Source organism: Capsicum annuum, chromosome 7, assembly GCF_002878395.1.
Source record: "Capsicum annuum cultivar UCD-10X-F1 chromosome 7, UCD10Xv1.1, whole genome shotgun sequence".
NCBI lineage: Eukaryota > Viridiplantae > Streptophyta > Magnoliopsida > Solanales > Solanaceae > Capsicum > Capsicum annuum.
Window position 1 is genome coordinate 98,030,880 of NC_061117.1, and position 25,844 is coordinate 98,056,723.

The 25,844-nt window shown below is 31.3% G+C and overlaps 1 long non-coding RNA gene across 1 annotated transcript; it reads left to right on the plus strand.

The window, feature by feature from the left end:
- Positions 1–2,103: 2,103 nt before the first annotated feature.
- LOC124885595 lies at positions 2,104–6,211 on the plus strand. The gene is made up of 2 exons (XR_007042839.1): positions 2,104–2,286; positions 5,856–6,211. It is a non-coding gene; the product is annotated as an uncharacterized LOC124885595 (long non-coding RNA).
- Positions 6,212–25,844: the final 19,633 nt, after the last annotated feature.

Consider the following 25,844-nt stretch of genomic DNA (forward strand, 5'->3'; position numbering starts at 1 on the left):
AATACCACAACCACCATCCAATAACAACATGATAGAGAACAGAATACTGTGATAAAAACTAGAATTTTCTCGGGTTCTTTCTATATTTTTTAACATCAAAACCCAAAATTGTTAAACCATTTTCAAAGATAATACAACTAAAAGTCTTTTTTCATAATTAACTAAAAAGCCCTAATTTTTTTAAAAAATAATAAATATAGAACTCTTCTTAAACTCTGTTACCTGTGAAGAGAGAGAAAATGATGGATACAAGTAAGAAGGATGTCAAAAATAACAACTATGTAGTTAGAAATGGGAAAAAATTTAATCTGTTATGAAGGGTTGGGCAATCTGTTGAGTAGTTGTTATATGTATTATTAAGAGAAAGAGAAGAGAGAGAACTGGCAATTTGAAATGATAAAATGAAATGATGTTTTTTCTGCAACTAGATAAAATGGTTTGAAAAATGATTGACCCATTTTATTTTTATTACGCATTAATTATGGTTAGATTTGTATTTTAGAAAAGAGTGACATGTTGTGAAAATATTAATTTGGTCCGAATTGATCTTAATTAATTTTTTTAAAGAAGATAAATTTTAACTATTTGATAATAAATAAAATTAATCTCACTAAAATTAATTTTCAGTAATTAAGTTTAATTGGAATTTTAATGAATTTAATATTAATTTAATAATAATTTAATATTAATTACAACAAATAAAAACATATGTTCCAGCATATTACTCATTTGTGGCAACAAGTGAATAATTTATTGAAAATGATCAAAGGGTTAAAATAATCCATTGCAACAGATAAGTATCTGTTGCAACATATGAATAATATAATGGAAATGATCAAACAGATAAAATCATTTGTTTTAATGGATGAGTCATCTATGGCAATAGATGAGTATATCTATTTGATAATTTCCAATAGATGAATCATCTGTTGCAATACGTTGAATCTGTTGTAATACATTATACAATAGTTGACCATGTAATTGCAATGAAATCAATTATAATTGTAATTAATATTATTAAATCACCTTTAACTATAGCTATATTAATTTAGTTATTACAAATAATGGCTTTATTTGAATTATTTCAACTCAAATTAGTCAATTGATGACCCTAGTCAGGACGAACATAATAGCATATCATATAATTGCTATGAGATCAATTGAAATTGTAATTGATCTTGTCAATTCACCTTTAAATCTATCTAAATTAATTTAGTTATTATAAATAATGGACTGATTTGAATCATTTCAACTCAAATTGATCAATTGGTGACTCTAGTCAGGATGAACACAATAGTTGATCACGTAATTGCAATGAGATCAATTGAAATTGTAATTGATCTTATCAACTCACCTTTAACTCTAGCTAAATGAATTTAGTTATTACAAATAATAACTTAATTTGAATTATTTCAACTCAAATTAATCAATTGATGGCTCTAGTTAGAACGAACAGAATAGTTGATCATGTAAGTGCGGTGAGATTAATTAAAATTATTATTGATCATATCAACTCACATTTAATTCTATCTAGATTAATTTAGTTATTATAAATAATGGCTTTATTTGAATAAATAAAGGACTAACATGTTGCAACAGATGACACATCTGTTGAAAATTATCAAACAATTATAGACATCTGTGCAACAGATGATTATATCTATTTGGTAATTTTCAATAGATATAGTCATTTGTTGCAACAGATGAACATATCTTTTTTATTATTTCTAACAAATATTGTCATCTGTTGCAATAGATCACTTATCTGTTGGTAATTATCAAATAAATATGTTCATTTGTTGCAACAGATAAACTATCTGTTAGAAGATATTTTTTATTTTAAAATATTTTTCTATCCAAAATAAAAAAAGATAAAATACTAAAGAGGTCCAATATTTTTAGGATAACTCAAAAATCCCCCTGGTATTGTATTGTCTTATCTTGTCTTTTCAATGTTTATCATAAATACTATTGATCGTCTCCTTTTTCTTCTCAAAACATTCACCACCAAAAATAAATATTTACACTCATCTCGAGAATTCTATAAATATATTCTCTCCCCTCAACCATAAAATATTTTACTCCTCTCTCTTTTCTCTCCCCCCCTCTCTCTCCTTTTTTTAGGGTAATCCCTAACCGTCTCTTTTTTCTTTTTTTTTTCTCCTTTTTTCACCTGAGGATTTGGATCTCATTACCAAACCAATCTATATCTTTTCTCTTTTTCAACTCAAACATTTGTCTCCACCCCTTTTCGGTGTTTTGATCCCATTGTTTTTGACATGGCAGGTATGGTATACTATTTTAGGGCTCTCCACTATTTTTGTCTTCTTGTCTTCTTCTTTGCCTGTTTCATTTTCAAGAAATTTTTTATGTTTTCTTTGATGAAAATTGTATTTTTACATTAGTTATTTAAATTATGTATTCACATCTATTATTTTTATTTATTTACCCATTAGCCATATCATATTTATTTATGAATCATTTTCTTATGAAATAATAAAAAAAGAGTCATGACCCCTGAGTTCTTGCAACAGATACTTCATTTTTAAAAATAAATTGGTCATCTATTGGAAAAAATCACAACCTGGATTGCGTTCTTCCAACAGATGGACCATCTGTTGTAATAGATTGGTCATCTGTTGGTAGAACTTATAACCCTTGTTGATGTTTTGGAACAAATGGGTCATCTGTTGCAATAGATGGATCATTTGTTCAAACAGATTGTAAATTATGCAGACATCAATTGTAATATATTCTTTTCTGTTTTTATCTTATTTGTAGATAAAATATGTCTCCCCAAAGGAAAAGAAAGTAAAAGTGGATTTTTGACCGACCAACATAAATAACTAGAGTAAAGATGGGTTCGTAGGAATAAGTAGATGGGTTCGTAGGAATAAGCTGCTCGCAGATGGAACCACTTCATATGTGGAAGATATGTATTACTATTCACATTATCGTAACAACACATATAAGGTATAATAATTTTGTGAATGTTATTTTTTACCAATTAAGCATTGATCATTCAAACAAGATCTTGCATTTTACAATTAAGTTTGATAGGTCCAAACTAATAAGGCTAAGAGACCTAAAAGGTGGTGTCAAAACCCTATTATAGTTTAATGATGTTTTTTGCTAATGTTTATGTGTGTAGTTTAAAGAAAAGATAAATATTTGTAGCAGTGTAAAGATTCAATAGTGATAGGATTGGGTTTAAGGGTTCAATAGACTTTTGAAAGGCCTCCGAATCCTCTTACTACAACAAACAAGAATGGAAATCCCATAGAAATTATCATGGTCCAAATTTATATGGATGGGTTGCTCACAGAGATGATCATAGAGTAGAAGGTGCTTGGAATAATATCCGCGTGAGAGGGGGAAGCTGCTGAACTCTATCTAAACTTAAACCTTATTAAATAAAAGAAACACAGGGCAACAAGGAACTTGTAGGAATCTGGTCAATGAAATTGACATAAAAGATGAAAATCTGAATGAGCTACAAAAATAAAAGTGTATTAAAAAATAAAAATTCATCACTCATTAAAACTAAAAATCTTAAAGTGGATTGGAGTTGTGCACCTTGACAGGAATTGTGACTAGTGAGTGTGGTCTGAATGATAACCTCTAAGTTAATAGATTCCTAAGTCCAAGGAAGCTTCTTTGTGAGCACCGAAGGATGGGAAGATGAACAATTAGGAATGAAATTTATGACAGAACTGATGAAGTTAAAATAAGGAATCAAGTAAAGGTGGCAATTTCTAAAGTTAACTTGCATCCTATCCATTCGCTTTTGTGGTTCTGGTCAAGTCAATAGCAATGAAATATAAGGGTTTAAAGTTACATAGAAATCCCATGCCTTTTTGTTTCCACTGCTATTGACTTGATCAGAACCACAAACAGAAGGCATAGGATGCAAGTTTAACTTATGAAATTGGCACCTTGGCTTGACCACTTATTTTAACTTTAGTAGTTCTATTGCTAGTTTCATTTTTTACTGTACATCTTCCCCTTTCTCGGTGCCCGCAAAATGGCTTCCTTGGAGTTGTGTTTCTTTATTTGAAGGTGATCATTCAGGACTTGCTAGCTAGATGTAGTTACCTAGAAAAGCATACAACTCCAATCCACTTTACCATTTTTCTTTTCATCAACGATTGATGGATTTTCATTTTTGAATACACTTTCATATTTGCAGCTCATTCAAATTTCTATTTTTCATGTCAATTTCATTCCAGAATTGCTACAAGTTACTTTCAATCCCTTTGTTTCTTTCCTAATAAGGTTTGAGATAATATAGTCTTCAGTAGCTCCCCCCTCTCTCGCAGATACTCTTCCAACCACCTTTTGCTCTATAATCATCTCCCCGAGCAACCCATTTATATAAATTTAAACCAGGGTAATTTCTACTGGATTTCCATTCTTGTTTGCTGAGTGAGAGGCGTCAAAGGCCTTCTCAAACTCCATTTCACTATTAAAACTAGCCCAATCACTATTGAATTACTACACAACTATCAAATCTTGATCGCTTCTCCAAACATAACACATACACATGAGCAAAACTGTCATTAAATTATAACAGGGTATCAACACCATCTTCTTGGTTCCTCAGCCTTATTAGTTCGCACCTAGCAAACATAACTATAAAATGCAGGATATGGTTTGAATGATCAATGCCTAATTGGTAAAAAATCAACATTCACAAAATCAATGTACTTTATGTGTATTGTCACAATAACCTAATCAGTAATGCATACCTCCCACATATGAAAGTGGATCTATCCATCTGCACGCACCATATTCTTCCTACCCCATTAATGATAAAAACAAAATAGTGTTTTATCTTTTATTCCCATCATGAAATAGTGTACAAAACTATAGAGGCTCAAAGGGTAACTATCTTAAAAACCTTTATTTTTTCTTCTGATGGTGGTGTTGGTGCTGCAACAGGTGGAACATATGGTGAAAGATTTTAAAATAGGTCTTCTAATAGATTTTCCATCTATTTCAACTGATGAATCAACTGTTGAAAGAAATCAAAACATCTCTTCCAACGAATGACCCATATGTAGTAATAGATGGGTCACCTAATGGAAGAAATTAAACCAATAGACAGTCTATCTTGATTTCTTTCAACAGATGACCCATCTGTTGCAATAGATTGGTAATTTGTTGTAATAGATGGGCCATCTGTTGTAATAGATGGGCAATCTGTTGCAATAGATGGATCATCTGTTGCAACAAATGGATCATCTGTTGGAAGAACTCAATAAAAATAGTTATTTAATAAAGAAAATGGTTATTAAAAATGTGAAAAGCCATGAATTTTTGATTGTTTAATAAATAAAAATTATTTGTAAATAAATAATAAGGAAAAAAATGATAAACACAATTTAAAACCGTAAAAAAATAGAACAAAATTTAAAATCATAAGAAAATAGTTATTTAATTTTAATAACTAATGTTACTATTAAAAAGACAAAAAGTCATGGCTTTTCACCTTTTTGTATTTAAATTTATTTTTTTAATTTAAATAATTAAAAATTCACTAGTTTGATTTAATTAAGGCATGTAATTAATAAAAAGGAGGTGAACAGTCGTGACTTTTTGCCTAACACATTCAAATTCAATAAATAGGTCTCTCCTTACTCGTTCAGTCTACTCTACTTTATTTATTTCTTGCATCTTGTCTTTCATAAAAACACCATTACATCTTCAACTACTTCTCTTCAAAGAGTAGATTCCTTTTTCATCCGTTGATGTATTTTTTTTTGTAAAACTACCAGTTGGTAGTATATGTTACATTATATTCAGATTTTTTTCTTTAGTGTTTTAAGTTTTTGGTTAATGTATGCGTGTTCTAGATATGATTGATCCAGATTGGAAAATGGCAATTTTGCACAACACCGTGCGAGAACTTGAAAGGCATATTCATGAACTCTAGTGGGAGTTGCGCGCCATGAGAGCAAGGCCGCTTTATGAGATTCGAAGGCTGAGGAGGGCCCTATTGTTGTCGGTTGACGATTGGTCGGTTGACAATAATAATAATAATAATAGTTGTAATAATAATAATAATAATAATAATTAGGTTATGTTTTTTCTTTTTAGGATATGTATTCTATTTTATTTATATTGGATCTACCTAAACCTAATTTATGTTTTGTTCTATTTTGTTTCGTATTTTTGTATGTAATGAATGAAAAAATCTATGTTTGGCCGACTTTGACTTTATTTCTTATTTAATTTTCATTTTGTCAATTTTCTTCTTAACATGTTGAGGGTTGGAGGTAAGGTTTGAGAGTTTGGCACAATTTTGAATCTAGAGCAATGAAAAGAGTTTTGAGTTCTTCCAACAGATGGACCATCTGTTGAAATAGATTAGTCATCTATTGAAAGAAGACAAAATAGTGGCAAGAAATGTATCGTGTTCTTCCAACATATGACCCATCTGCCGCAATATATTAGTCATCTGTTAAATGAACACAATCTAATTTGATGAACTGTATTATGTTCTTTCAACAGATCTGTTGCAATAGATGGACCATCTATTAGAAGAACACACACCAGTAGCAAGGGTTTTGAGTTCTTCCAATAGATTACCCATCTGTTGTAATTGGTCATCTGTTGGTTAAACTCATTCCAGTTTGATGAACTGTATTGTGTTCTTCCTGCAAATGTCTATCTGTTGAAACAGATGGGTAATTTGCTGAAAATATTTTACACTCTGTTGTATTTAGTTCCTGTTAATTTTTTTATTGATGCACAAGTTAATAAAAACATACTTTATATAATAAATAATTACATTTATATTTCCAATAATGAGTTAAAATTATCAAAGTCCATCACAAACAACAACACAAGTTTGCTATTACAACAATCATGGTGTATTACGATCTGGGCATGCAGTTCTTTTGTTGCCTGCGTTCTTACATATGAAGCTCTTATTTTTTATTGATGGAAATAATTCTCCAACACCATGCCTCCTCTTATATCGCCTTCTTCCAGGTTTGATAGTGTTTGGGTCAATATATGAAGGGGGTATTAATCTCTCCAAAATCTCTACAGAAACAACCCAAGATTCTTCAGGAGGTACCAGATTAATATTCTTACTATATGCTATTATATATCTTTCCACAAAATAATATGGAGTCGAGTACTCATAAATTTGAGTTCCATATTATGCACTATATTAGGCTCGACGCTTTCATAGCATGTGGATAGGGTATTGTGTTCAAGTAAAAAACTCTACATGTACAAGATATTGTTTGAAGATCGACCATGGCAACATTACCATGACTGTCGATATTGAACTTGTAATCTACTATTTAATGAGTAAATAACATAATCCCCAAACTGATGTTCGTTGATATTTGTTTTTTTGCTTCTAGAACAAGTCTGTTTCTTATGTTCGGGAACTGCATATGTCTTCTGTGAAATAATTTAGCATACTTTTTATTTATTTCATGAAATAACGTCATAATGGAATATTCTCTTTCAACACCAAACAATGAATTCACTAATTCAACTATGTTTGACATCACGATATTATACTTATACAAAAAAATCACTTAGTACTACATCATGCAGCATTACAATTTTGTAACTCAAACAAGACATTAAATTTATAATAATGTACTTATTTATCAGATAAAATACCCGGCTCCATTTCTTGAAATCGACACATTAGAGATGTTGTGTTGTCTTGGGTGACATATCCCTTATTTGATTGAAATGGTAAAAGAACTTAGCTATGATAGATGCTTTAGCTGTTCTATCAAAAGATACACAACCCTTTCATTTTGAAAGTTGTTTCGAATATTTTCTCCAAGATGCCACATGCAACAACCAAAGTGAGCTGAAATGTAGAAAATTGAACCCCTCTTTTGATTACTCGGATGGCTATCTAAAATAGTACACAAATATTCAGTATCTGCAACACAGCTTTGTATTTGTTCAAAAAAATATCCATACAAGGCATCACATTCCTTGTCCGCTACACAAAAAACGACAGGAAAGATGTGATTATCCGCATCCTGTGCCACTGCAGATAGCAAAACTCCTCTATACTTGTTCTTTAAAAAAGTTCTGTCGATGGCTATGAATTTTCTCAATTGTTGAAAACCAAGAATATAAGAATCATACGATACAAAAAAGTACTTGAACCTTTCATTTTTATCAACATGCAACGTCGTCTTACTTTTGGATTTGTGGACTCAAGTATGTAACGGTAGGCATGGAGGACTGCATACCCGCGCTCATGTGTCCCCCTAACTAAGTCCTTGGCAACCCCCATGACCATATATATCTTCCAATAACTAATCATAACACCTAATTCTGTAAGGAGTTGATTGGTCATATCACCTATAGAAGGGCGTTTGCCATTGGGGAATCTATTTTAGAAATATTTATCAAGGACCTTTACTGTGGTATAAGGATTATGGCTCATAATATGCTCCGAGATACATGTGTGATACTTTTCATAAACATTAATGAAGAATCTGTCAGAACTTAAGTATTTTATAGCCCTCAACCTCCACTTGTAGTCTGGATTAGAACATCTAAAATAAATGACTTTGCTCGAATTAATCATCTTCTTTAGTTTGAAATAATTTTTCAAGCAAGAAATAAGCAATGAAGTTGCATGTTCTATCTTATTCTTGAATGATATTCCCTTGTAAAAACAAGTCTCGTCATTTTGATGATTGCTCGACTGTGTTGATTGAGAAGAACTGGTCACCGTATTGCTTACAATAACAGGCGTAGGTATTTGATCATCATCTATAATATTCATGTCCAGGTCATCCAACTTATCATCAAACATGTCTTGTTGTTCTTATCTATATTTTGATTCTCATTCTCTCTCTATTATTCAACCACGTACACCTTAAACACCTGCCTAGCTGAATCAATCAGATAAGCATAAAAGTGAACCTGATTAATTATCTTGAAATGTAGTAACCTCTGGTTTTCAAAGGAGTTATGCATGTAGCTGATGAAACGTTATTTCGGTTAGCAATTCAATCCATGATAACTAATGATTAAGTTCACAAAATCATCATATGAAACATCACTTTGGATTATCATAACTATCGTCCCTAGCATTTTACCCTTCTTCCAATGCCAAACAAATCGATTGTTCTTCTCGATTCGTTCACTATAACAATCCACCCCTATTGTTATTAATCCCTCCATTAGTGGTACCTAAATAAAGATATTTGTTAAAAAAGTTAATAATGACATAATAATAAAATTAATAATGATTGTATAGTACTACAATATGAACCCCAACGGATGAGTAATCTGTTGTAACGGGTGAATAATCTGTTGTAACAAGTGAGTGATTTGTTGCAACAAATGACTCACCTATTGAGATTTATGTTACGGTACTAAAGAACCTGAACTTGATTCCAATCGATGAGTCATCTGTTGAAATAGGTGACTTATTTGTTATAATAGATGATTCACCTATTGGGATAGATGTTACAGTACTACAGAGCTTTTGAAATTGATTCCAACATATGAGTGACTTGTTGCGACTATCACTAACCTAATGCACCAGATCACTAATCTGTTACAATAGATAACTCACCTGTTGTAACAAATGACTCATCTATTGGAATCAGATTTAGGTTCTATAGTTATGTAATATGACTACCAACAGGTGAGTCATCTGTTGCAACAGATTAATCACCTATTACAACAGATGACTCATCTGTTGGAATCAACTTCAGGTTCTATTGCAATAGGTGAGTAATCTGTTGTAATAAATAACTTTTCTGTGGCAATAGATAACTTGTCTGTTGAAATAGATGACCTATATATTTGATTTAAGTTACAACACTAAAGAACGTGCAATGTGAGTCCAACATATGAGTCTTCCGCTGCAACAGATGACTCATGTATCATAATAGATGAGTCATTTGCTGCAACAAATGACTCATATGTTAGATTCATGTTCGGGTTCTATCCATTATTGAAAAAATAGCTGTAGCAGTATACCCAAATTAGAAATTTAACTAAAAATCATAATTTTACTTTTCAAAATCACCTATGAAGTAATGCCAAAGTGATATACAAAACAAAATTTAACCTAAAAAACTAGTCAAGTAGCACTAGTAGTGGTAACAACAACAATAATGGTCAATAAGAAGAAGAAGATGATAATAATGAAAAAGAATATAATGATAATGAATTAGAATATGATGAACAAAGCAACAACAATAATGAACAACAAAAATTGCAAAGAGAGACAAAATAATAATAAATGAGAAGAGAAAGAAACACACATTTTCTCCTCATTTTCTAGTTATGTTAGGTTTTACATTGGATCAAAGTATAAATTAAAAAACTTGTGGGATATTCTCAAACCTCTTCAACTTTTTTAATCCATAATAAAGTACTTATCACCTACACTCAATTATTAAAACTTGAGTCATCTACATCTTATTTTCAAACTCTTTTGTCACTTTTAACTGAAACCCCATTTAACCTCATTAAATGAGGGCATTTTTGTTATTTAGTTATATCTTTTTATGTGTCTTTAAATGATTTATTCACACCATTATGTGTAAATTGAATAGTAAGTCTGGTGTGTTTCATCTTCCTTTCAAGCCTTGTTTGATCATGAAAATAATAATTTTTTGAAGTGGAAGTTGGAGTTGGTATTGTGTTTGGTCATGAATATATATTAGAGTTGTTTTTAAAATTTTATAAAAGAAATAGGAGCAACAAAAATTATTTTCGCTAAAGTGAAATAATTCTTATGGCCAAACACTACTATTTTTCACCTTTTTCACTAAAATAATTTTCTTTTTTTTTTAAAAAAGTAAAAACATTGTCATGGTCAAATGCCTACCAACATCTACATATTAAATACTTTGACCTTATCTCTTCTTGCTTTAGGTATGTGTTCTTTCTTCTACGATTATCCTTCTTCTTCTTCATTTTAAATCTGATGGTGTTGTTTCAGTTTTTTCTTTCCTCTATTTCTCCCTTCTTTGTCTTATTAGTTTTTTTTAAAATTTTTTTATTTTTGTGGTTGAATTTCATGGATGTTGAAGGTTAGATTGAATTTTCAGTTGAAATAAATTATGATTATAATTTTATTTGCTTTAGAATTCTTTTCAATTATGTTAATAGCCAACTCGGTCTACTCTTTTTGGTGGCTATGAAAAAAATAATTTCCCCTTTCATCTTCTGTTAATTTTGTTAGAGTTTTTGCCCTGATTTTCTTACTACATTTAAGTTTTACTTTTTCTTAGAAGGAAAATAAAAGTTACCATAATTACTTTTACTTTTCCTGAAAGAAAAAATATATTTCTTTTCCATATTTGGCTAACCTCTTTCTTGGAGGAAAGGTTTTGCACATCTATAAATAGAAGACCCCCTTCTTATACCATAACACAATAACATCCACAATGTAGTCTTTTAAGAGTTTCGTTTAGGGGGAGATTTTCTCTCTCATTAGTTTTATGCCTTTTAATATTATTTTTAATATTAGGTTTTATTTGACCAAATCATATAATAAATTTACGTTTTTAGTATTGTTTTTCATTGTCATCTTATTTATCGTCTCATAGTTTGCAACTAATAGCTTCCGCATAACGCCCTCTTGATTTCGAACCCAACAAGTGGTATCAGAGCTTACGGATCACTGGTCCAATGGTGTGGTGAGACGAGATTAAACAGCTTCAAAGCGGTTTCAAAATCAAGTTGCAACAATTTGGATGATAATGAAGATTTTTGTCAAACTATATCTGGAGAAAAAATTTGAAACAAAATTTCAATAATCCTGCTGCTTATCCATCTTTAAAACCAAAATCAATTTTCAACCCATGTTTATGGGCTTCAATTTTCAATCCATACTTTCTTAAACTCTTGGCTCCTTTTAACTCGTGCATTTATTTTTAACACATGAACTTCACTCTTAACCTGTGCTCACTTTCATTGCACAAGGCTTCACTTTCAATCTTATCAACCCGTGCTTCTATTTTTAATGCATAGGGCTCCAATTTAAACCCATATTAATTTTTAATCATGGTAAGCAATAGTGATATATGAAGAATGAAGATCATGCACAAGAAGAAGGAGGATCAAGAATATTTTGAAGAAAATCAAGCCAAAAAGGGGAGATTTGTTAGGATTTTTGCCCTAATTTTCTTACTATATTTAAGTTTTACTTTTTCTTAGAAGGAAAATAAAAGTTACCATAATTACTTTTACTTTTCCTGAAAGAAAAAATATAATTCTTTTTCATATTTGGCTAACTTCTTTCTTGGAGGAAAGGTTTTGGACATCTATAAATAGAAGACCCCGTTCTCATACCATAACACAATAACATCCACAATGTAGTCTTTTAAGAGTTTCGTTTAGGGAAAGATTTTCTCTCTCATTAGTTTTATGCTTTTTAATATTATTTTTAATATTAGGTTTTATATGTAGGCCAATTGGCTAAATAATATAATAAAATAATGTTTTTAGTATTATTTTTCGTTGTCATCTTATTTATCGTCTCATAGTTTGCAACATAGCTTCCGCATAACGTTGTCTCGATTTTGAACCCAACAAATTTTATATATTTTTATTTTTTGGAATATAAAAGCAAACCACATCTTGTGGCTAGTTTCAAGTGGTTGTTTAAATTCATTCCTACATAATTCTATTGCTAACTCACACATTTGCGGATAATTTCTCCAACTCAAAACTAGCACTAAAAGAAAAATCACTATGATATTTCATATATAACATACTAACAAAGCTGCTAACATCTTTGAGCATCCACTAATATTTTTCCTATAATTCCTGCTTAAATAATTGTTCTAAATTTTCAAATATACTGACATTGCGCAATAAAGTTCTCATTTTGGACTAATATTTTAAGTATATTCTTAATATTTACTATTGCTACCTTCATTATAAACTTTTGTTTGTTGTAGATATGCAACTTACTATTGAACAACATAATTTAGTCACTTCTAATTAAGAATTCAAAATTTTAAAGATGAAATTTATATACACAAGTGGAAATAGGCTAGGGTTATTATCACGATGTTCTAACCAGATGTGCTTAAGGCGCGCCTAAGCGCAAAAGCAAGGTGCAAGAGAAGACTGGCACTTCTCATGACCTAAAGTGACGCCAATGTCAGTGGGGCTAAATTTTTTATAAAATGAAGTTAAAATCAGATTCAATTTTTTTTTAAAATTATTATTAGGTGTCGGTTCTATTCCCTAAACTTAATTTAAAAAAATAGAGTCCCAAAAAAAGTAAATATATCAAAAAAGATCATTGAATGGTAAAAAAATTCAAGAAAATATTTGGCTTATAAGAATGTCAAACTCCAGAAGAGGCGAAGCACTGCAACACAAATATTGTCGAGCATAACTAATTAAATCTGAAAAAATCTTAAGCAATTAACAGGCAAAACAAGTATTTATACACGTTAGCTTCTTTCTCTTAACCTGTTCTTTGTTTTTCTTACTTTGTTTCTTTCTTTCTACTTGTTTCTTTATAATTTTATGATACAGACTCGACAGAATTCAGAAAATGCAATATTTAACTCTTTTTATCTTTGTACAAAAATTAGAAATAAATAAAAGTATGGAAAACTTGTCTTTGTTTCATGACTCATTGTCTGATGATCAATGTATAAGCAACAACTATTAGAAAAAAGATAGAGAAAAGACATTTTCCCCGCTGAACTTGTCCTCCCAACTCACTTTAGCACTTAAACTTAACTTTCGTTTATTTATCCCCTTAACATCTTTAAAGTGTATTAGTTTCACCCCTTAATATATATTATCACTCTCATAACGGAGAGTTTGTTACACTCTCCACACCTCAGCGCCACCCCAGCACCATGTTATTGCCACGTAAAAATTTATAATTTTTCTTTTTAAAAGTAATTTCACACATATTATTTTTATGTTTTTCTTTTTAATATATATATATATATATATATATATATTTTAAATAAAAGTGCCCCCTCCCCTTTTCTTTTTTCTTCAGCCCCCCCAACCTTTCTTTCTTCTTTCTCCCCCGCTCCCCCGTCCTCTTCCAGCCCCCCTCCCCTCCCCCTTCTCCCCCGCAACCCCTCCCCAGCAATTCCAATCGCTCAACCCCCCTCCCTCCCTCCTTTCTTGTTAACACAAAAATACCTCCATTTTTTTCAACCACAAAAATGGTGTTTGATGATTTTTTTCTTTAATTTAGTGTATTTTGTGGTTGTTCTTTGATGGTGTTAATGTAGGAAAATGAAAAAAATTGAAGAAGAGTGTTAATATAGAATGACTTTGAGGTTGTTAATGGAAGAATTTGAGTGTTGTGGATGTTTTGGAGAATAAAGAATAAAAGGTGTTTAGTAGAGAATTTTATTTATAATTTAGTGTTTTGTGATTGTTCTTTGATGGTGTTAATGGAGGAAAATAAAAAAAAATTGAAGAAGAGTGTTAATGAAGAATGGATTTGAGATTGTTAATGGAGGAATTTGAGTGTTCTGAATGTTTAGGAGAATAAAGAATAAAAGGTGTTTAATAGAGAATTTTATTTTTAATTTAGTGTTTTGTGGTTGTTTTTGATGGTGTTAATGGAGGAAAATGAAAAAAATTGAAGAAGAGTGTTGGTGGAGAATGGATTTGAGGTTGTTAATGGAGGAATTTGAGTGTTGTTGATGTTTTGGAGAAGAAAGAGTAAAAGGTGTATTTTTAAATTTTTTTAATTATATTTTAAATATAATATTAGTGTTTTTTTTTCTTTTTACAAATTTATGCATTTTTTCCTTTAAATAAATATTTAAAAGAAATTAAATAGACCAAAAAATGAGCTTTAACGCGCTTAACGACGCTTGTTTACACGCTGGTAGTTAAGGGGAATTTTAATTCACTTTAAAGATATTAAGGGGGTAAATAAACGGAAGTTAAGTTTAAGTGCTAAAGTGAATTGGGAGGACAAGTTCAGGGGGAAAAGATGCCTTTTCTCAAAAAGATAATAACAAAGATAAACTATATTTTAAAAGTCATATGACCATAGTGATGGACCCTAGTGATGATTATTTGTATATATTTATTGTATATAATTGTTTAGCCAATTTATTGCACGAAATGCCATATATATTATTTTTTATTTCAGTATAAAACATAACAAATGATCTGTCCACTTTTTTGTGATAGTTGTAACTTGTATATTTAAATAATAACTACATTATGGCATTATGTATTTTTAAATTTTTTTTGTAGAACTAGAAATGAAAGAGGACTTGTCAAAAGGCAATCGATCAAAAGGCAAATGAAGGAATCTTGACTGGAAATATAACTATTTGAAGGATCCTAATGACACTATAAGAGTGACGTAATTTTTCCGAAAAAACAACCATATGCTAAATTAATCAGTCAAAACAAGATTTAATTGGAAATCTTAGGAATGTTTCAAAATGTACAAAATGCCCATGGGAGGTTTGAGACGAACTGAAATATTATATAGAGGAGAAAAAATTAAGAAAGTCTATGCTAATGATTTTTTTTAAATTTGATGAGTTCAATTATAAAGGCGCTGTAGGTGGACAAGATGAAGTCCAGGAGATCATTCATAAGAAAAGAGGTGGATGAAGCCTTTCTAGTGGCTCTAGTAAGAAATTAGTCCAAGGAAAGGAATCCATGGATGTATTTCTGTAAAAACAAGGAGAACTTAGGCAAATAAATATCAAATACTCATGAAATAATGAAGCAAGAGAGATGAAAATTCAAAAAATACCTTTCTTTTATGATAATGGAATCTCATTCAATGTAGCTTGCTCAAAAAGTTTTGAGGAAGCAGTTGAGGCTATATGAAGGTATGATCCAAACTTAAAGCCTCTTAGCTACCATGAATTAAGGGTTTCGTTGCTTAGGAAGGAGGTTGAGTTGACCAATGAGATTGTAAACAAACATAGAGAAGAATGGGTGAAGTGTGGAACTTTTTTTGTGGAGGATGGATGGACAGATAGAAAACAAAGACCTTTAATAAATGTTTTGGTGAATTCTCCACATGGAACGGTATTTATAGAGTCGATAGATGCTTCCTTATTTGTGAAGACTAGAGAGATTTTATGTGAACTTCTTGATATATATGTGATGTGCATTGGTGAGCAGAATGTGGTTCAAGTAACAAGTGATAATGGCTACAATTAGGGGTGGCAATTTCAGCCCATATTTGTGAAAAGAGTCTATTTAACCCATATTTAGTGAATTGGATCACTCATATTTCAAATGGGTAAATATGAACTTCAACTCATTTTAAAAGCTCATACAAATATGGACAAAATGGGTAAAATATGGGTACCCATATAAACACAGAGATCACCCACCTATGCTTAAAATTTCAGTTTTTCTTTTCTTTTCTATTTTTTTCTTTCTTTTTTCCTTTAATTTACTTTTTTTCTTTTTCTTTTTTATTTTTTTACTCATTCCTTATAATTTCTTTTTTTTCTTTCTCATTTTTTCATCTATTTTTTTATTTTTACTTTTATTTCTTTTTTCTTTGTATTCTTTTTTTTTTCGCTTTCCCCTTTCTCATTCTTATTTCATCATTCGTATTGGCTTGAGACCTACGTGGGTTAGTAAATATAAACTTCTAATTATCCTATTTTGCCTATATAATTCATGACATCTCTTATCAATTAGATATAATCCATAGTCTCACTTCTTTATTATTATTTTTTCCATCTTTCATTTCTTTTTATTTTTTTCTTTTCTTTTTTCCCTTTAATTTACTATTTTTTATTTCTTTTTTCCTTTAATTCTATTTCTTTTTTATTTTTTTCACTTATTTTTTATTCGTTTCTTAAACTTTCTTTCTTTCTTCTTTTTTCATCAATTTTTTTGTTTTCAATTTTATTTCTTTTTTGTTCACATTCTTTTTTTTTTGTATTGCCGTTTCCCCCCTTTTCATTCTTGGTTCGTCATTTTTGTCATTTTTCGTATTTTTTTATATTCTTTTCCTCATTTTTTTTGTCATTGCATTTTATATTTTATATTTTTTTCACTTTAAATTTATTTGTATCATACTATATATTTCAAATAAATTTATTATTTATATTTGAATAGTTTAGTTGTTAATATGTGCAATTTATCATTTGTATTTATATACAAATAAGTATATGAATTAAAATCAACATGGGTTATGGTGCAGTGGATGGGGCTACTCCACCCTTAACCAGAGGTCGAGGGTTCGATTCAGGGTATGGAGAAAACTTTGTTGGGAGCGCTGCCACCTTAATGGGCCCTGCAATGCCCGATCCGAATCAGTCGGGGCTCCAATACAGGCATCGGACACCGGATCAAAACAAAAAAAAGTAGATGAACTAATTTTATTTTCTTGAGACTAAAATATATATGGCTGAGGATCCACATAGCCCTTGAATTATAAATGTTGGGCGAATATAAATCAATATGTGCTTATGGTATTTTCGTTATCATAAAAAAAATAAGAAAACCAAAAATATACAAAAATCCAAAAAGGAAAGAAAATAGAAAGAGAGGTAGAAGTTAGAGATAGAAGAGGGAAAAAAGCGTAAAGAAAGAATTGAAGAAAAAAATACAAAAAAAAATTAAAAAAAATGAAAAAGGAGAAAAGGAAAAAGAAAAAAATGATGGTGAAAATAAATATACTGAGTGGTTACGATATTTCAGTCATCATCCATAATTTGTATTCGACTTAACCATGTTCTTCGAAAATCAAAAAAATGAAAAACATAAAATACAACCAAAAAAGAAAATAATGAAAAAGAAGCAAAAACAAAAAAATAAAAAATAGAAAAAAACGAGACTAAAAAGGAAAAGAAAAAAAATGAAAAAAGAAAGAGGAACAGAGGGCAGAGATAGAAGAGAGAAGAAAAAGAAATGACAAAAAATTGAAATAAAAAAAACTAGAGGCTACATATAGAAGAGAGAGAAAAAAAAGCTAAAAAAAAAAAACTTAAAAAAAAAAGAAATGGAAAAAAAGTCAAGTTGATATGATATAGAAGTTTTAAGTTTTTGACTTAGGAGTTAAAGTGGGTTGAAACCATTTTTTACCCAATCCATATTTAACCAAATCCATATTTATATGGGCGGATTGCAATCCAAATCATTTTTGGTCGATCCATATTTAACCCGTCCAAATCCAATCCAATCCAATCCGCCCTTTTGCCACCCCTAGCTGTAATTATAAGTTGAATGGTAAGAATTTATTAGTTTAAATAACTAAGTTTTCTATTTTACTTACTCAAATAGATTGAAATTTTGATTTCTAAATTTTAAGTTTAAAGTATCTATTTACTCATTTTTTCTATAGGTCAATTGTTATAGATAAAGAGACCACATATATATTGGATACAGTGTGCAACTCATTGCATAGATCTTCTGTTAGAAGACATAGTAAGGATTCCTATCATTAAGAAGTTCCTCCAAAAAGCAATTGCCCTTGTACATTTCATTTATGGTCACTTAGGAGTCTTAAATATGATGAGAGATTTCACAAAAAGCAAAGAGTTGGTGAAATGTGGGATTACTCAATTTTCAGCGAGTTTTCTATAATGACCATCTAGGTCATATCCTTGATTTACATTCACTTTTATCATCTTAAGCCTTCCCATTGTGGCTACAGGTCATTTGTGACTTATCAAAATTATCAGTTCAGTCATTGGACAGTTCATTTGGGTTTTAGGTGCATTTCACTATTTTGAAGCTTTCGTTGTTTAGGATTTAGCTTCAGATAAAAAATCCTAGTAAATGACCTTAGATGAAAATTTCAATAGCTCCATCAACTCCGAAACTTTGATTTTAGGCTAGAAAGACCCTTGATTCTGATCCCGAGGCTTCCGAACTCGTTTTAGGCTATTAGGTGGATTATATGAAATATGAAACTATAGGTGTGGGCCTCATGTTTAGTTAAAATAATATCGTATGAAAGTTTTAATGATTCTATTGAGTTCAGAATATCGAATTTGATATGATAGAATAGTTTGTTTGTGGGCACGGAAATTTGAATGAATCCCAAGCACCCGATCGGAGTTCATTTTGGACTTAGCAAAATCTTGTGCCTGATATCTAGTTTGACAGATTTAGTGGTCAAAGGACCACTTTAATGGCCTTGGACATTTGGCTGAGGTTTACTTTAGCGGTAAGGAACCGCTTTAGCGGACAACGCTTTAGCGGTACTCGCGACCTTGTGCATGACCACTTTAATGGGCTTGTATTGCTTAAGCATAGTCACTTAAGCAGACACATAGCTGTTTTACCGGCACCTGAGGGATGTTAAATCTACTTTATTCACCCGATTTTACATTATTTTATTTACCATTTTTACACCATCGTGAGATCTTGAAAAGAGAATAAAGTAAAGAATCATCCATTAAAGCTAAGGTAAGTTATACTAACACTCGGTTATTTCTTATTATTTTTTTCATCAGTTTTCATCCCATTTCATTATCAAATTCTTAGAAATTAGGTCATAAAATCCTTATACCTTAGGGACTATTTTAGGCCTTGATTTATGCACCATTTGTGATAAAATTTTGAGCACACATTCCTTGTTCTTCGAGGGACATAGTGATGGATTCAATTTTGAATTTTGTTTATGGGCCCCATAGGCCGTTCTTGACCCAAATTTTGACCTGACCCTTTATATAGCAATATGGATCTTGTTTTGCTCCTAATGATGTGTAGATTACTAGTTTGATAACATGATGGAATTTTAAGATCATGGAAAAAAGGAAGACGATTTGTGGACAATTCAAGGACTTATAGTTTGGCATCGAGGTAGGCTTTGGTCTACTTTTCTTCACGAGATAGTGTATTATGTATATTACATGTTAGGTAGGGTGATAGGATATGATTATGGGTAGAATATCATGACTTAGCCTAATTTATGAGATTGAGGGTAGAAGGGTGATTCAACCTTTAAGAAGAAGTGTGCATTAAGTGAAATAGGCCTATAACCCTAGATTATAGGCATGTTAACTATAGTTGATGCTATGTACCTGTTAGTATAGGGTTTAATACAAGACTTAATTGATTATGATAATTTTTCAGATTACAGTATTACCTTTATATTGATTATATACTATTAGGCGCGAGGTCATGGTTACGGTACCAGTTGGACTCCATGTGAGGATTAAATATTTATAAAGGATGTGGTTTTAGTCTATAGATACTTAAATACTTATGATTATTTTATTTGGATACTGGTGATGACAAGCATAGATAATGGTACTTTCATGCTCACATAGTGGTACGATTCCAACTAAAATTTTGGTTTTACTACTATTTTACTAAAAAGGGATTTATTCCCACTTTATACTTTTAAAATAGATTCTTTCATAATGGAAATTGTACCACCTTAATGGATAATTTATGAGAGTTTAGAACTAAAAATTATATTTTAGAAATTTGATCGAGATAGGTTCCAATCCATGGTTCTATCACTATTATTTACTTCAAACATGAGAAATTTCAATCCTTTTTACTATATCAAGATGATTTACTCCTAGAGTTGACCTCGGGTAATGGATTTACAGACTTCCACTCATTTTAGTCATGGTTCAAGTTTGTGCATTTATTATATGTACATCTCTCCGGTATGGACATAGTAGATTAATGGTGTTGATGATTATTGAAAATATTAGATCATAACTAGGTTAGTGTATACGGGTACTCCCGAACTCCCTAGGGGACCCTTCATTTGTGAACCATTGTTTCAGAGAAGAGAGGTCACCATAGGTCTTGCCTTTGAGAGTTGTCGAGTTGGATGAGGTGTATACACTGGGTTATATTATGGAATTTGGATCGATTATGGTATCATGGATTTACTTTGTATTCATTCATCCATGTGTTATCTATCACCAACATATTATTTGGTTCCTATCTCTATCAGCCTTATGGGGGGTTGAATAGGTATAAGTTATGAATGCTGCCAGTTGTGTGTTATGTGTTGATTAAACCTTCTGATTTATGGGGACCGATTAAGGTATTATTTGTCTGGACTAGCTAATTATTATACCATCATTATTGTGGTTTGTTTATGGCAGACTGATTATGGACTTATACTGAGGCTGGAGGTATGATTTCGATTCATTTCTTTCTTTACAATTATTATATTATGGATAATTATCTCATGGTTAGACATTGTGACTATAAGCCCAAATTATGCTGACATTAGTTTCATACTTGGTTAGGATCCCCTAGAGGGGTTAGGTTGGCTACCTCAGGTTGTTACTTTTGAGTTAGTCCTATATACCTCTATATATATAGTATTATCGTATGTCCTTCTCTTCCTTCATTATTCATGTTGTATATCCATTATTTAGCCTTGTATACTACTATATATATATATATATATATATATATATATATATATATATATCCTTATGCTATCCTTTATTTATATATTGACCAAGGATATACGGTATAGTGCTTGAGCATGGCTAGAATATGATAGTTCATCCTTATTGCCTCCCTAGTTTTATTATGTTAGCTTCTCGAATATTTGGCTGTAGTTTACATACCTGATTATATGTTATCTATATTTGGATTATCTATGGAGATCAGTCCTCAGTTGTCTACTGAGTACTACATGTTTGGTACTCATACTACACTCCTACAACCTGCAGATCATAGTACAAGTTCTCACCATTTGTGTATACGTCATGCAGATCAGTTATGGATCAAAGGTTTAGGTGAGGTCTTGGCATTCGGAATACTACCATTCTCCCTCTTGTATTTTATACTGATCTCTATATTGCATTAAGAGATGGTTTGTATTTATATATTTAGTCAGTATTAGACCTTGTACTTGTATTGTATTAAAAACTCTTATACTGATTCCACCAGGTTTTGGTACTGTCTTATATGTATTAGTCTTTCATCATATTTACTCCGCTATCTTCATTCATTTCTCTTGATAGTTCATTACTAGTAGTTCAGGCTACAGTTAGCTTACCTACTGGTGGGTTATAGTAGGTACCATCATGACCTGAAACATTGGATCATGATATTTTCTAACTTTGCAAAGGTTTCATTGTCAAAAGAGAAATCTACAACCAATATTTACTTCAGATGTTTAGGTAATTAGTAGATGGGCTAAGTTACTAAAGGAAAAAATGCAACTTATACCATCTTGATGCCAAGATTCTGGGACTAAATTTCTAATATTTTGAAGATAATGGGGCCTCTCGTTAAAGTATTAAGATTAGCTAATAATGAGAAAAAACCTGCCATGAGGTACATTTATAAAGCCATGAATAGAGCCAAGGAGGCTATTGCAAATGTATTTGGATGAAAACCTACAAAGTATAATGATATCTTTAAGATTATTGATGAAAGATGGGAATGCCAAATGAACCATCTATTACATACAGCTGGACACTATCTAAATTTGTAATTCAGCTATTGAAAATTGTAAAGAAGTAATAGATAGGTTGTTGGCTTGTATTGAAAAATTGGTTCCAAGTAATGAACTACAAGACAAGACTATATCTGAGATACCATTGTACACTAAAGATGAACAATAATTTGGCCTTACAATTACAAAATTACTTAGAGCGACAAAATATCCTGGTAAGTGAATATATCAGTTTTTAAATTCTTAATTATTAGGTTACATTTAAAACTTTACGTAAGACTTATTATTTATAAAATGATGATTGTCAATATAACACCTTTTACAGACTAATGGTGAAATTTGTATAGTACTTCATCCCCCAATCTTCAAAAATTAGCCATTAGAATTTTGGGTCTAATAGCTAGTTTTGCTGGATGTGAGCCTAATTGGAGTGTGTTTGAGCATATGCGTACTCGTAGTAGTATACTTCCTATTTGTTCTATTTATTTACATAGTTAATAAGTCATACTAATTAAGTAACATTCAAATAATCATTGCAATAGTTCATACCAAAAAAATAGATTGTAGCATCAAAGATTGAATGATCTAGTTTGTGTTAATAATGACTGGTTGGTTGGAAAGATGAGTGTTAATGTGGAAGCAGAAGACGAATTGGTGTTTGGTGATTTTCAGTTAACTGGGGGAGATGTTTCAATATCTTTGGGGAGTGAGGATATATTGACATACACAATAAAATAAAAGTAGTCGAGAGTTTCTAAAACTAATGCCTCAAGCTCCCGAGCTCTACTTGTTGACATAAAAGATGTAGATGATCAACCCAAAAAAGAAAAGATTGAAAGCTATATAAATCTAGTGATACTAATGAGAATCACCCTACTAAGGAAGATGGTATGTCGGAATATTATTTTAGTAACTATAAGTAGAATATATAAGCAATATATGATTTGTTGAACTTAATTTTATTATAAGAAATATATATTTACTATTTATGTGTCTAATATATTCTCTAAATATTATATGAATATATATATATATATATATATATATATATATATATATATATATATATATTTCTTCATAGTGTTTTTTTTGTTAGTGAAGCCCACGGTTTAAGTGCACTTTGCACAAAGCTCCAAGGGCCTTATTGTTTTTTTTTTGTGCTTTTGCTTTTGACAACATTGGTTATAGCTAACTATTTGGTCACCTAAGTTTGAAATCGTCTTTCTCACTTAGGATACCAAATTTGGTTCATTGTTATTGTCTTGTGAGACTAAGATTTTGTGCACATACCTTGACATCAGAGCACTAGTTTCTCTGAAGAAAGTTTAAAATATAGAAGAGTGAGCGTACATAAATGTGGGTGATGGGAGGATCAAATTGGGAAGTATATCAAAAAGAACTTGTCCTACTCCTCCTTTTTACATTATATTGCTTACACTTTCAATATTGATTGGACTTGGTCTTTTTGGCTAGACTAGAGTATATGCAAGTATACTTTAAAATGCAATTAGAGAAGGTAGTGTGTTTAGGTTTCCCACATATTAGGACTCCGTTATGACTGTTGTCTCTTTTTCATGTTGTATTATCATGTTGAATTACATATTTAGCAATCCGTATATAGGTGCAATGCATAATCAAAACTTGAACTTATGAAGAATTACTACAGTCACTCACAACACAGAGGATATGATATAGTACGAGGGTCTAGCAATCCCAAGAACAGATAACTTTGAATAGAAAGCAAAATATTGTAAGGTAAAAAAGACATGGATATGTGGAAACCTCCTTGCTCAAAGGAGTATAATATGACCTATCCTAATAGGATTTTACCAACACTTTACTAAACTCCAATGAAACACCCCAAACTTTGGCCCTTGCAATTCTAGAGTGTTGAACTTTTTGACCATTATACGACTCACACCATTCTAGTTGTACGGTGTGGTTATGGGTCTAGGGACCCTAGTCGTATACTGGTCAGTGTGATATTGACCATGTTCTGTTCTAGATACGAGAAGACTTCATAGAGTCGTATGTTCAAGTGACGATAGGTAAGGTCCAAATCGTATATTTTCCAGTGTCTGGTCTTTGATGATCTGCCTAGGGTGAAACTTGATGATACTAGTCATATGGTGATGATACGAGTTAGGCAAGAGAGTCGTATATTGGATAGAATATGGTGTCCAACTTTCTGATCAAGTGACAAGTTGAGGGTACCACTCGTATGATGTGGTTATGAGTTGAAGTGTCCAATCGTACCCACATGCATTTTTTTACAACTTTAAGTTGAGGGTATTTTGGACAATTCCTACCCCAACCCTTAAGACCCCACATCTTATAACACTTATTTGGACTTCATTCTACACTTTATAAGATTGAAACACTCTCTAAGAACTCTCTAAGAATCTCTCTAGAAGATTGGGCTAGGGTTTCTTCAAGGTGTTCATCTAGAGGCTTAAGGATCAAAATCTCTCTATGAATCTTTGTAACTTAGGCATGTGACTCTTCCTTCCTTGTTAGTTCACAAAAATCATGTGTTTTAAACATTGTTTATGATTTATTAATGGTGGTTTTGAAAGCCATGGTTGAGGGTTTGAATGCATAATGTTGAGTATTGTTTTCTCATGTTTCTAATTATGATTCTACATGCTTTAATAATGGTTTTTCACATGTGGGTTCTTGGGAATTATAATTTAAACTAAGGGGTCATGGTTAACCCTAACTTGATGGTTTTTGGCTTTGAATAATGGTATTCCTTCACCCTGTTTGTGAAAATATCAATGAGAAGAAACTTGTCACACATGATTTGTGTTTTGAATTAAGGCATTGGCCTATGAACATTGATGATCGGTAAATGTTTTTTTGAAAGTCCTCTTGGCCATAGATTAATTTGAATTATAGCCTTAGTATTTTAATTTGCTAAATAAGTTTGAGTCCCTAATTGTTATATTGAATTGATTTCTTTGTTTGGACAATGGGTTTGAGTCCTAAAGTTGTTTGATAATGGTTATGACATGTTGTACACTTGCAAGTGGGGTTGGTATGACGATACCAATGGGATTCCTTCTATAAGTAATTGGATAAATGGTTGTGTATATATGCGATAAATGTTTTAAATTGGGCTTTAAAGTGGGATGTGTAGCTGGGTCGTGAGGTGGAGTCCAAAGAATTAACACTGGAAATTGCGCTAGCCAATGTGGGTGTCTATATGATCGGGAGGTTTGAGTCTCCTAAATGATTACATAAATGGGAGGTTCGAGTCCCCCATATTGTATACATTGGTGCTTAAGTCACCTTGATTAAGCTGGGAGATTCGAGTCCCCCATAGTGGTATGTATGGTTATGGATATTCTTTGGTTTGTGTGGCTACACGCACTGAGGCCCTTCTATCTAGAGGTAGAACTGTGACCATATAACCCGTGGGTGCCATTTTATATGACGGTTATGTTACATAGCGCAGGTTAAAGTTTTTAAAGTGCATGCTAAGTTTTCTTCCCTATCCCGA